Below are 12,351 nucleotides of genomic sequence, written 5' to 3' on the forward strand. Positions count from 1 at the left end.
CTGGAGGCTCTGCTCCCATTCATGAGGACATCACTGTCATGACCTAATCACCTCTCAAGGCCCCACCTCCAAACACCATCACCTTCGAGGTTTCAACGTATGAATCTTAAGGGAGACGAACATTCAGTCTACAGCAATTGCCTTGCTAGCCCTGACAATTATATAAGCCAATTCCATGCCATAAATGTCTTAATATATATCCCTCCTCTTCTGTCTCTCTGGTTAACCCTGAACCAACAGAGTACCCAAGAAAATTAACATCATGCCATAGCCTCAATCTTTATTAATGATTCTTAACCTGAGGTCACAGACTGTGCTTCCAGGATCAGGGAAGGGCCTGAAACCAAAGGCAACATGTGGAGCAGTCATACATTTCGTGAACTTCTCCGGGGAAAGGCCAGTTTTCATCAAATCCTCAAAAAGTGCATTACTCCCTAAATGACCAAGAGCCACTGCATCAAACACATCTATCTAGGTTTATAAAGCCAACAGCGGTGACAACAGAAGGAATGGAAGCTGACTGGCTTTAAATAGGCCCAAGTGAATCCCTGAGAGAGAAATCAGATTGTGGTGGCAGGCAGCCAGCAACCCTGTGGTGCTTCCAGAGTTCCTTTCTGTTTAGTTCACCGTGGCCTGAGGTATTTACAATATGTATCAGATTTCTTAAAGACAAAGACAAAGGGAGTCCCACTAAGTTTCCATTAGCGGGGACAAGCACAGAGCACCTGAGACTTAGCCATCCTTAGGCAGGCAAATGTGGAGACCAAGAGGCACAGTAAGGTTTTGCATTTAATTTTGATCGCATCATATTTTTTAAATATTGGGCATAAAAAGCTGTATAATAAGCTAGTCTTTTGGCCAACATTCCTTCTTCCACAAAAGTAAAAGATAGCAAAAATGTCTGTTATCAATGGCAAACAAGAGGGGAGAAGTTGTTGACTGACCAAGTTGGAGGGTGCCAATTAATGTCAGTCAAGATTACAGAGAACAGATGGGGCACCTGGGTGGCTCAGTCAGTTAAGCGCCCAACTTCGGCTCAGGTCACGATCTCGCAGTTTGTGAGTTCGAGCCCCGCGTCAGGCTGACAGCTCAGAGCCTGGAGCCTGCTTCGGATTCTGTGTCTGCCTCTCTCTCTGACCCTCCCCCACTCACACTCTGTCTCTGTCTCTCTCTCTCAAGAATAAATACACATTAAAAAAAAATTTTTTTAAATAAATAAATAAAGATTACAGAGAGCAGAAAAATCTTTCCAAAGAGTCTTCAACAAAAGTAGCACGTTCCCAAGGAAGAATGCTTCTCCCTACTTTCAGTTTTGTTAAGTCCCTGTAAGAAATCAGCTTCTTATATACAGGCGTTCCTGCTACTTACAAAGTCTGACTCGCAAGCAGCCACATCCCCTTCTTGTCACGTACCAGGTAGCCACTGCCCATGACAAGGCAGGAAAGAGCAGAGCAGAATCACCTCCTGGAAACACGCTGCTCTCTGAGCAGGGAGGAGGTAAATGTCTCATCCTCTGCTGGCTCCTTTAACCACAAGCTGGACGGGCCCAGGCCCTGGGCCGCCCCATATGTGAGCAGAAAATGGCTAGCAACTCCAGATACACTGTCCCATGGGGCCTGGAGCTGGTCACAGGGCCATGGGGCTGATGTCTGCAGATATTGCTGGAATGTGCCCTGGGCCAAGGTGTAACCTACCAGCTCTTCTCTTGCTGGCGTGAGCTGGCTAGTTCCATAGCCGCCCCCCACCCCCGCCCAGCTACTTCTTTTGTGTGCTTACTTCTGACTTGAGTTCCCACCTGTGACTGCAACCTGCTTCTAAATAAGTTAATTCCACATAAAGGGATAGAGGGATGCTTGACCTGAGAAAGAAACTCCATTCCAGAATTTGACATGCATTTATAACAACCTTCACTATTGCAGTCGGGAAGGAATTCGTGTTTTCTGGATTCTCAAAGTCTAAATGAGGCTGATGGAGAAAATGTTAACGCCGCCAGGAGGAATTCAAGTATTGTTCAGGGTCAGGATGCCTTAGTGCTACCCCTCCCTGCTCACCACTGAGTAAGCCAAGAGAGCTGAAACTTGACGATAAAAAAATTTTAAGAAGTAAATTAAAGAAATGTAAAAGATGGTTAAAAATCATAAAAAGATAGTTATCAAAAAAAATCATAAAAAGAAAAAATTGTGATAAAACAGAGGGGGAATCTGGGGCACCTGGGGGGCTCAGTCAATTAAGTGTTAGACTTTGGCTCAGGTCATGATCTCCAAGTTTGTGGGTTCGAGCCCCGCATGGGGCTCTGTGCTGACAGCTCAGAGACTGGGGCCTGCTTTGGATTCTGTCTCCCTCGCTCTCTGTCCCACCCCTGCTTGAGCTCTGTCTCTCAAAAATGAATAGATATTGGGGGCTGGACGGGCAGGAATGGCTGCCCTGCTGATGCTGGACCTGCCGGCTCCTCAGATGCAGCTGCTCTCCTGCACCTGTGACACTGGGGCTAAGAGGAAGCGGCCGTTTCTACGCTCAGTGCTCAGAACAGTGAGCACTCCGTGGTTTGTAGCCGAACATGCTTTACAGCTGCCGGGGAGGCAGTTTTTACGTGCACGCGGCAGGCAGACCTACCTTTGGGCTTCTAGCTGGGAATGCCGAGCACGGTACTAACCACTTTGGTTTTTGGGTTCTTTGTCTATAAAATGACACTTGTCGTGAGGGTTACATGAGGTGTGCATGGAGATGAGCATGTGGCCGGCCTTTGGCCCAGTGGGATCGACCAGGAGAGGGTCTCCCTCCTGGAAGTGATCATTCTGTAGGTCTGTCTGGAGAGGGGTTTCTGCAAGTCTTTGGGCAAGTTCATGAACCCCTGGCTGCTTCCAGGCCCTGCGCCCACACACCCTGTTCTAAGGACCCTTGAGACGGCAGAGCAGGAGCTGGGCTTGGAGGGGGTGGGGAGTGGACACCAGAGGGCCACACCTGGCTTTGTCCTGCCAAGGAGACACTGCAGTAGACCACCTAGAACCCCATACGCAACCCTCTAAACCAGGGCACTGGTGAGTGGAGGGGGGCAGTCTTGGTAACCCCGCTGGGGTAGCAGGTGTGATGAGGGCTGTAAAAGAAAAAAAAATGAATAAACATTAAAAAGAACAATTAAGAAAAAAAAAACAGGAGGGAAACAAATGTAAAAGCAATGAGAGAAAACGAGATAAATATAAGCTAAGCAAAATGTCAAAGTGAGCTAAAGGAAGGTCGTGTAAAATAAGAAAAATGTAGGAGAGGAGAAATATAACTTTTCCCTCCATATTCCTAGGATCTCTGAATAGATTCTACAAGTAAATCTGAGAAAAGACAGATTAACAAGAGAAAAACACAGAGAAGTTTATGAACGTGAGTTGTGCATACATACAGGGGTACTCAGCAGCGAGTAACTCAAAACAGTGGTTAGAACTTGAGCTTATATGACATCCTCTAAAAACAAAGAAAAATACATTTTTTAACGTTATTTATTTTGATAGAGAGCAGGGGAGGGGCAGAGAGAGAAGCAGACAGGGAATCCCAAGCAGGTTCCGCACTGTTAGCGCAGAGCCCGATGGTGGGGGGAGGGGGGAGCTCAAACTCACAAACCGTGAGATCGTGACCTGAGCCAAAACCAAGAGTCAGAGGCTTAACCAACTGAGCTACCCAGGTGTCACAAAGAAAAATAAATTTTTAAAGATGTAACAAGACAAAGAAAAAGCTTTGAGTTTCTAGGGTGGCACATGTGGGAAGGTAAGGGTATAGGGGAACTAATGGCAGATAGGGCTAGTTAGTAAGGTTTGTTAAGTAGGTTCCTCTGGTGTGGTCTCTGGGATGTTAAGGATCTAGAGTTGTCTCTGGTGATTAACTTTTCTCCTTCCTGGTAGGGGAAGGGACACCTTCACAAATTTTTACAAATTTATGTCCTCTTTCTACGCAAATAGGCAGAGGGCGGAGAGCTTTTCTTGTACCTTCTTCTCAATTGCCCTCAGCTCAAAATATATACTTTTTAAGTAGGCTCCACACCCACTGTAGGGTTTGAACTCAGGACCCTGAGATCAAGAGTCGGATACTCTACCGACAGAGCCAACTGGGTGCCCCAAAAGAATTCTTATGCATATTTTGGGGTGGCATATTCTGGTACCCTTCAAAAAAAAGCCATGACTATTGAGGCACAAACAAATAGAATAAAAAGGCTCAAGTACGCAAAAGATAACACCGTAAAATAAGCTGTAACCTGAATAAAATTGGCCCTCCATGTCCCAGCCTTAGGGTGGAACAGCATGCAGTTGCTTCTAGAGGAAACTCAAGTTTGCCTCTAGGAGGAATGAGAGAAAAGCGGAAGTCGCTGCAGCAGGTCTCGTGAGGAGGCAAGAGAAGGGGAATTCTAGTAGGCGGCAGGACAAGTCTCTAAGAGCCCTCTTTTGGATGCATCTCACTGCCTGCGAGCCCACCTCTGAGCAGCTGTTAGGGCTTTCATCACGGTCCTTCTCCATAGGGTTCCCACAACACCAAGCCTGGGCTTCTGTTTCCTCCTTCCCTGAGGTACCCTTCTTTCAAAAGCCATAAAGCTTGATAAGTGACCACCCTGCCACTTGTCTCCTGACACTTTTTCTCAAAGGGAGAAACACTCCCCAATCCGGAATGCTAGTGAATTAGATTCCCTTCATGTAATGTAAATGAGACCACAAAACTATAAAGTAACCTTGAAGGATATTTTACACGGAGACGGCAGAGCGGTGGAGGCTCACGTGTGAACGCTAACTGTCTAGGTCCTGGAACATCTGGCTGGCCATCAACAGGCTGTGCCAAGCCCGGGCTTAGGGAAATGTGGACTTCGACAAGTGAGGGAGGCCTGAGAGTTGTAACAGGTCGTTATCTCAATACGAACTGACAAGGCAAAGCAACTACTTAGAAAGGAAAAAAAGACTATCTCTAGTTACGCTAATATGCCAGATTGGGTCCATCCCCTGTGCCAGCTCCAATCAGCCAGTCGCGGCTGCCTGGAGTGCAGTGTTGGACATTGCGAGGCCACATGTGGACTCAGCAAGAAGGGGTGCCACGCTCAATTAGCAACGCCAGCTGTGGGCAGAGGAGCAGGGAGAGGCGCCGGGCATGCAACGCACTGCTGGCTCTGGGCCCGGGGGGCCAGTTCTCAGGAGGAAAGCGTTTCTTACCAGACACAGTCAGGTGTAGAAAGTCACAAACTGAAAGGCCTGCAGGAGCCCGCCAGGTACCATGAAAGACAAAAGCAGGCAGGAGGGGCTTGTGTCTCTGCGTGTAGAGAGTACGTGGCTACTAGAGTAATCTGGGCAGCAAGTAATAGAGAAGCCCAACTCAACTGGATTGACTAATACAGAACTCTGTTATTTCACCTAATGAGACCTTGGGAGGCAGGTGAGCCAAATGTGCTGTGGTGAAGGTTCGAGCTCTATTTCCCACTCTTCTGTTGGCTCTTCCCTCTTCTATGTGTGCCCGTGACAGCCATCTCAGCTTGCTGCCAGTTTGGAAAGTCAGGCTTAACGCATCAGTAGATGGCAATCCCATGCCTGGTCCAGGAGTGGGCATGTGATCCAACTGGCCTAATCAGACTGCAGGCGATACCTTATTTTATGTTTCAGGGACAGGTTTTCTTTTCTGTCCCATGGATATAAACAAGCAAGCTTATTGTCCAGTGGCTGCTGATTATCATCTTGCTACCATGGGAGAAAGTCAGCTTCAAGATACTTCTACATGAAAGAGGGAAAAGTCAAGAGAATGGTGGGAACTGGGGTCAGAACCCTCACAGTAGCACTTGTGGTCTACCATGCCTCTTGAAGTCTGACATGGGTTTCAAGATGTTGGCAGGGCTGCATTCCTTCTGGAGGCTCTAGAGGAGAATCTGTTTTCTTCCCCTTACAAACTTCTAGAGGCCTCCTGCATTCCTTAGGTCATGGCCCCTTCCTCCACCTTCAAGGCAGCCATGTTGCATTTCTCTGGCCATTCTTCTGTAGTCACATCTCCTTCTGACTACAGCCAGGAAACGGTTTCTGCTTTTAAAGGTCCATGTGAAGAGATTGGGCCCCCTCCTGTAAAGGATAATCTCACCATCTCAAAGCCCTTAACCGAATCACATCTGCAAAGTCCCCTTTGCAGGAGGGCCAATAATATAGTCATAAATTCCAGGGATTAGAGATATAGACTGCTTTGGGTGGACATTATTCTGTCCACCATAATGCCTCAAAATTTCTTCAGTCTCAGATTTACATTTTGTGACTGTATATTTCTAAACTGTTGACAGAGCTCAAGAATGTCAGGGAAGAAAAGTATTTCCCAGGAATAAAAAGAAAAAAAATTAAGTAGATACAGCAATGTGTTCCATTTGATGGGTGACAATCTCTTTCTGGATTAAATGATGAACTATTTCAAAAGGGATAACAGGTTAACTTTAACCAAAAAGAAGCCTGAGCAAAGCCCAAATTAAACTGTATAGGTTCCATGGAGTCTTTGGAGGGCTTGCAGTATGAAAGGGAGGTCACAGGTGAGATTATATTTCTTATAACCCCAAGGACACAATCACTTTTATGTCAAGCTGGAAACGAAATAAAATGCTGGCTTCTGAAAAATTGTCAGATCAAGGAGAACATCTTGACTGGACAATGAGGAAATTTATAACTCTTCAGACACCTTCTCAATCCTTGTAACTCTGGGGATTGCCATTCAATAGCTAACCTAGTCATGGAAATTAACTTATCCAGTCAAAAGGAAAGTGTCTGCCTGAGAATGAACATCAGAGGATCTGGCTACAATGAAAAACACTCATTCTCTTAGCTTGGCTACTCAATAGAGAAAAGAGGGGAGGGACAAAAACATCAAACAGAAGCAGTAATGAGTTTTGCCAGTTATATATTTTTAACAGCAACCTGTGCAGGGGATTGAACACTGGGGATATGGGCGCAGCCGACCTGCACTGTAGCTCCTGCTTGGTCATTAACCAATTGTTAAGACTTTGGTCAGTGGCCTTAACCTTGTAGGGACCATGTTTTCTTATTGAATTTTTTTATTCTAAAAGCACTTATGTCAATCTTTTTTTGAAAGAGTGAGAGAGAGAAAGAGAGAGGGTGGGAGAAGGGTAGAGGAAGAGGGAGAGAGAGAATCTTAGGCAGACTCCATTCGGAGTCTCAACTCCACTCCAGCTCGGAGCCTGCCATGGGGCTCCTTCTTGGGACCATGAGATCAGGACCTGAGCCGAAATCAAGAGTTGGACACTTAACTGACTCAGCCACCCAGGCATCCCTAAATGAATCTCATTTTTTAAATGCACCGAGGAGAAAATTTATAATACTCCCACCCTATGTGCATGTGCACACACGCACACACACACACACACACACACACACACACACACCTCTCTCATCCCACATCACAGAGCTCAAAAACTTAACAGACACCCTCCTATACCTTTTATCCTGCCATGTACATTTATTCCTACGTGTAGAGTTGGACTTTTTTGTTCTCACAAAAGCTGCATCATACTATATTCAAGACTCTAGCTTCCTTTTTTCATTAAATTTACATGGATGGCCTCTAGAACAATTCACATAGACCTAGTTCATTCATTCATTCATTCATTTACACTCACTTAAATTGAAATTATAAATATACCAAATTATACTTCTGCCAAAATATACCCTATTTCGGTGGTATCTCAATTAGGTTTTGTTTTGACACCAAAAAATATACAACAAGCATCCTTGATTGTTTATTTTTATGTTCTTCCACTTTTATCCCTGAAGAATATATTTCCCAACATGAGATTCGAGGCAAAAATATGTATTTTCTATTTTAATAGACTGCTATGATATCTTCCCAAAGATAGTAACCATTTACATTCTGAGCTACAACGTATGAGGAGGGCTGATTTTCCACTCCCTACCAGCATTGTGTGTTCTCAACCTTTTTTTAATTTTTGCCACCTAATGAGGAAAAACTGGGTACCTCATGTTGCATTTGCATTTCTGAGTGCTAGTCAGGTGATTCTTCTCTTCAGTAAACTTTAGTTAGTAGGTCTGACTTTTACTCTGGACAAACAATATGCTCCTGATGAAAATGGAGATGTCACTTTAAGTCTCTAGCCACATGACCCGGAACACCATCTTGGCCAAAAACCAATCTGTGCCTGAAACCGATCCATGGTTTGGCCAGTGTGCAATAACACCTCGACCACATTTGAAGGGAAACTCTCAAACCTCCAGGGACACCAAAATTGCAAATCATGACCGCCACCACACAGCCAGGAGAGATGAGTGTCAGGTTCAACATAAACTTGTTGTTGACACCTAGGCATTGCCAAACCTGGAACAGAGGCAAAGTTTACAGTGACTGCCTGAAGCACTAGACTGAGAAATGTTCTGGGGCTGATCACGGCTCACTTGAAAACAGAGACTGGGTAGCAACGTATGCCTAGGCACGAGAATCTGGAGGGCCAATATCCCAGGAGGGAAACCCTGATATTGTCCCCAAGTAGGAAAAGAATTGGATTGACCCTTGGGGTTCAAAGGTGCCTGGAGCCCTTTGATCTGGGGAGGAGGAAAGACATCACCCTTATCACCCACCCTCCTGCTCATTCCTCCTGCTCACTGAGGCTGCAGGGATCAGCATAATCCTGCCCCTCTTCCCCGACCCCCCACCCAACTCTCCCTTCTTTGACACTTTCATTTTATCCAGAATGCACCTTAATAAAAATGTTGTGGGAAATAGAACCTTGAGATTTGCCACACCCTCAGTCCATTAAAAGTGGCCAGATATGGCTGGTAAGGGAGAAATATAATGGCATTTGAAAATCTGCAAAGAGAAATTGTAAGCAAAATTCTCTTCAGAGAATTTGGCTTTCAAAACAGAAAAACATTGGGGCCCCTGGGTGGCTCAGTTGGTTATGCGTCTGACTTTAGCTTGGGTCATGATCTCACAGTTCGTGAGTTCGGGCCCCACATCAGGCTCTGTGCTGTGCTGACAGCTCAAGCACAAGGCTGCTTCCAATTCTGTGAGTCTCTCTCTCTCTCTCTCTCTCTCTCGCTCTCGCTCTCGCTCTCGCTCTTGCTCTCGCTCTCGCTCTACCCCTCCCCCTCTCGCACTCTGTCTCTCTCTCAAAAATAAGTAAACATTAAAAAAAATAAAAAAGAAAACAATGGGAAAACAGAACAAAACAAAAAGCCTTACTGCTAAAGCTTGGAATGCCTACATTTCAGTTCCATCCAGGAATGGCGTACCCCTCTCTCTCGGAAAATGCAAGCTGGCCAGAGGCTGCTCTCCTTCTTTCTCCCCAGACGGTGCCTCCTTTATCAGGACATCACCTGACCCCTAGTGGTCACACGGTCTTCAGCTGTACCAGATGATCTTCCTTTATTTGATGGTTTGTCAAAATTCTAATTTGCTGACGGTTAAGCGGCATTTCCTTTGAAACGCTGACATTTGTAAGTTATCAAAGCAATGGGTCTTCGACTTTAAGAGGGTCTTTAAATCGAGTAAACCTTAGAGAAATTACCAGAGAGGACTAAACATCAAAGAACACAAGCAACCCTTTGTGTGTGACCGTGCTACATGGCATTTCTCCCAAATTGATTTTCTCCCCTGACCGTAAACTCAGGTTCCAAACCCTTAAGGTCTGTGTTTAAAAAAAGGAGTAAAGAATTGCATTCAGGATAAGGAATTGCTCACATGTCCACACATCCATCCAAACCCACCTTGTTCCAGGCTCTTTGTAAAATAGGAACACTCAGAAACCAGAATATTTTTACAGTCCTGTAAATCTCATGTGTCTTGTGGTTGATGCTGTCTAAATTAGTTCTAAATGATGGAGAAAGGAAATGGGTGTTTATGGGACTGTGAAATATTTTAGATTCTAGTCTATTTCATGAAGTTTTCAGCAGGGGATGTAAATAAGTTGACAACTGAGGCAAATGGTTTTGACTGAACCACACCTAGGTCTATTCCACAGTCGACCTCCCAACCCCACCCTGCTCTGGTCAGATCTGACCCAGGATTGGGTGGGCAGAGCCTCTGGAAGAAGAGTCTCAGAGGCTGCAGCTGAAGAAATCTAGAGTTGGCAGGTTTTTCACACACACACACACACACACACACACACACACACACCTGGCCTCAAGTCCCAGATTGCTCTCAAAAGTAGGAAAGATTTGAACAGACACCTGACCAAAGGAAATATACAGATGGCAAATAAGTACCTGAAAAGATGTGTGACATCACCTGTCATTAGGGAATCGCAACACAATAGATAAGATAGTACTGCACTATAATCCCAAGCATAAAATAAATAGTCATGACTCTATACTGACATAAACAAATGATGGCATGAATAAATTGGGGAGAATGTACAAACCTCCCATGACAAAGAATTCCAAATAATTTATGTAAGCACTTGTTAATTGAGGAGGGAGAGCACAGCTTCCTACTCCTTAAGTGTGAGCTCCCCACAGTGAATTCCTTCCAAAGAGTATGGGATGGAAAGGGAGAAGAAAGGACGCGTGACTTTACAGTCGAGGAACCTGACAGACATTACCTAAAGCAGGTGATTAAGGTTAGTGTTAGTAGTAACAAGTTGATAGTATGAGTCCTTGATAAGATATGAGAATGGCACTCTACCTCTGTGGTCTTGTTCCCCCAAAACCATTAGCCCAGGCTAATCACGAGAAAAACATCAGACAAATCCCAATTGAGAGATGCTCTACAAAATGCCTGACCAGCTCTCCTCAAATTTGTCAAAGTCATCAAAACAAGGAACAATGTCATAGCCAAGGGAAGCCTAAGGAGGCATGACAACTAGTTGTCATGTATAGGACCCTGGACCAGAAAAAGGACATTAGATAAAAACTAAGAAGATCTAAATAAAAGATGGACTTTAGTTAATAATTACGTGTTAATATTTGTCCATTAATTGTGACAAGTGTTCCATACTAATATATTTATAGCAGGGGAAACTGGGTTGGGGGTATATGGGAACTCTGTTCTACCTTTGAAGTTTTTCTTTAAATCCAAGAGCAGTCTATAAGAAAAAGTTTATTTCAAAAAAAAAAAAAAGTGGGGCCCCTGGGTGGCTCAGTCATTTAAGTATCTGGCTCTTGATGTCAGCTCAGGTCATGATGTCAAGGTTCGTGGGATCGAGCCCCACCCATGTCAGGTTCTGCACTGACAGTGCCTGCTTGGGATTCTCTCTCTCCCTCCCTTGCTCTCTGCCCCTCCTCTGCTTATGTTCGTTCTCTCTCTCTCTCTCTCTCTCTCTCTCTCTCTCTCTCTCTCAAAATAAATAAATAAAAAGACATTGAAATAACAAAAGGTAAGATGAGCATCTCATCTTGGTTTTCCCAGGACTTTCCCAGTTTCAGTCCTGCAAGTCTGGCATTCCTGGAAACCCTGTCTCAGCAAAACAAGAGGGCCAGTTACCCTACGATAGTCTAGCCCCCTCCACGATGCAGATTCCTATAAGGCACTAAGAATGCATCAATAAACTACTGTAGATTTCCCTTTCCGAGGTTTTTAGTTATTTGTTGCCTCATTTCTTTTAAGCCTGGAACGCTTACAACTTCCCATAACCGACCTAAAAAACAGGACGGGGCAGTAAGGATTTTACTTCAGTGGAAATATCCATGGTGAGAAAAGAAAACCTTCTCAGACACAGGCAAGGTAGCACCTCAACATTTCCAAAGTTAAACGTCCTGTGGCTTAACAAATCATGAGTAATTCATAGAAACGTGGTTACAGCAGCTTTGGTGGGTCCTTACAGCATGAGGCCTATGTGGTTCTCATGATTTCAGCAATGAATCACCTATACACCCATAACAAGTCAGATCTGTCATTTGAACGCTCAATGAGAAACTAAGGCTCAGTATGGCCAGAGCTGGCCCGAGTGGCAGTTCAGCCAGACCACTGTCTGGGACACATCCCTACTGCTAAATATCACAAAGGCACTAAAATGTCATTGGAAATGCAACCAGGTAGAAAAAAGACAGAATTTTCCAGAGTTCCTCCTTGGGGAGTTCCTCCTGGGGTCACTGTACAGGGCTCAAAGAAATACAAATGCTACTTGCCTCTAAATCTTATCAAGAGGACAAAAACAAAGCTACACCTCAGAGAAAAATCAACCTTCTGGTGTGGTAGTGGCTTGCCTAATCAGTCTTGTTGGACCTATACACAAATGGATGTAGGGACTACCTTTCAAACCTAAACCATTTGTAAATGAAGAAGCATCTGCAATTTGATAAGCTACTAGGTTGGGAGGGTGTGGAGGCCCCCCACTTCCTCCCACCCTCAAAATCGACCTGCAGCCCCTCAGTCCCAGCCAGGCAGGCATCAAATTCC

The 12,351-nt window shown here is 44.9% G+C and overlaps 1 non-coding gene across 1 annotated transcript; it reads left to right on the forward strand.

Moving 5' to 3' along the window:
• Window positions 1–2,427: 2,427 nt before the first annotated feature.
• Window positions 2,428–2,561, forward strand: LOC122492522. The gene has a single exon (XR_006299694.1). It is a non-coding gene; the product is annotated as a small nucleolar RNA SNORA43 (small nucleolar RNA).
• The last annotated feature ends 9,790 nt before the right edge of the window (window positions 2,562–12,351 follow it).

Source organism: Prionailurus bengalensis, chromosome C2 (genome assembly GCF_016509475.1).
Source record: "Prionailurus bengalensis isolate Pbe53 chromosome C2, Fcat_Pben_1.1_paternal_pri, whole genome shotgun sequence".
Classification (NCBI taxonomy): Eukaryota; Metazoa; Chordata; class Mammalia; order Carnivora; family Felidae; genus Prionailurus; species Prionailurus bengalensis.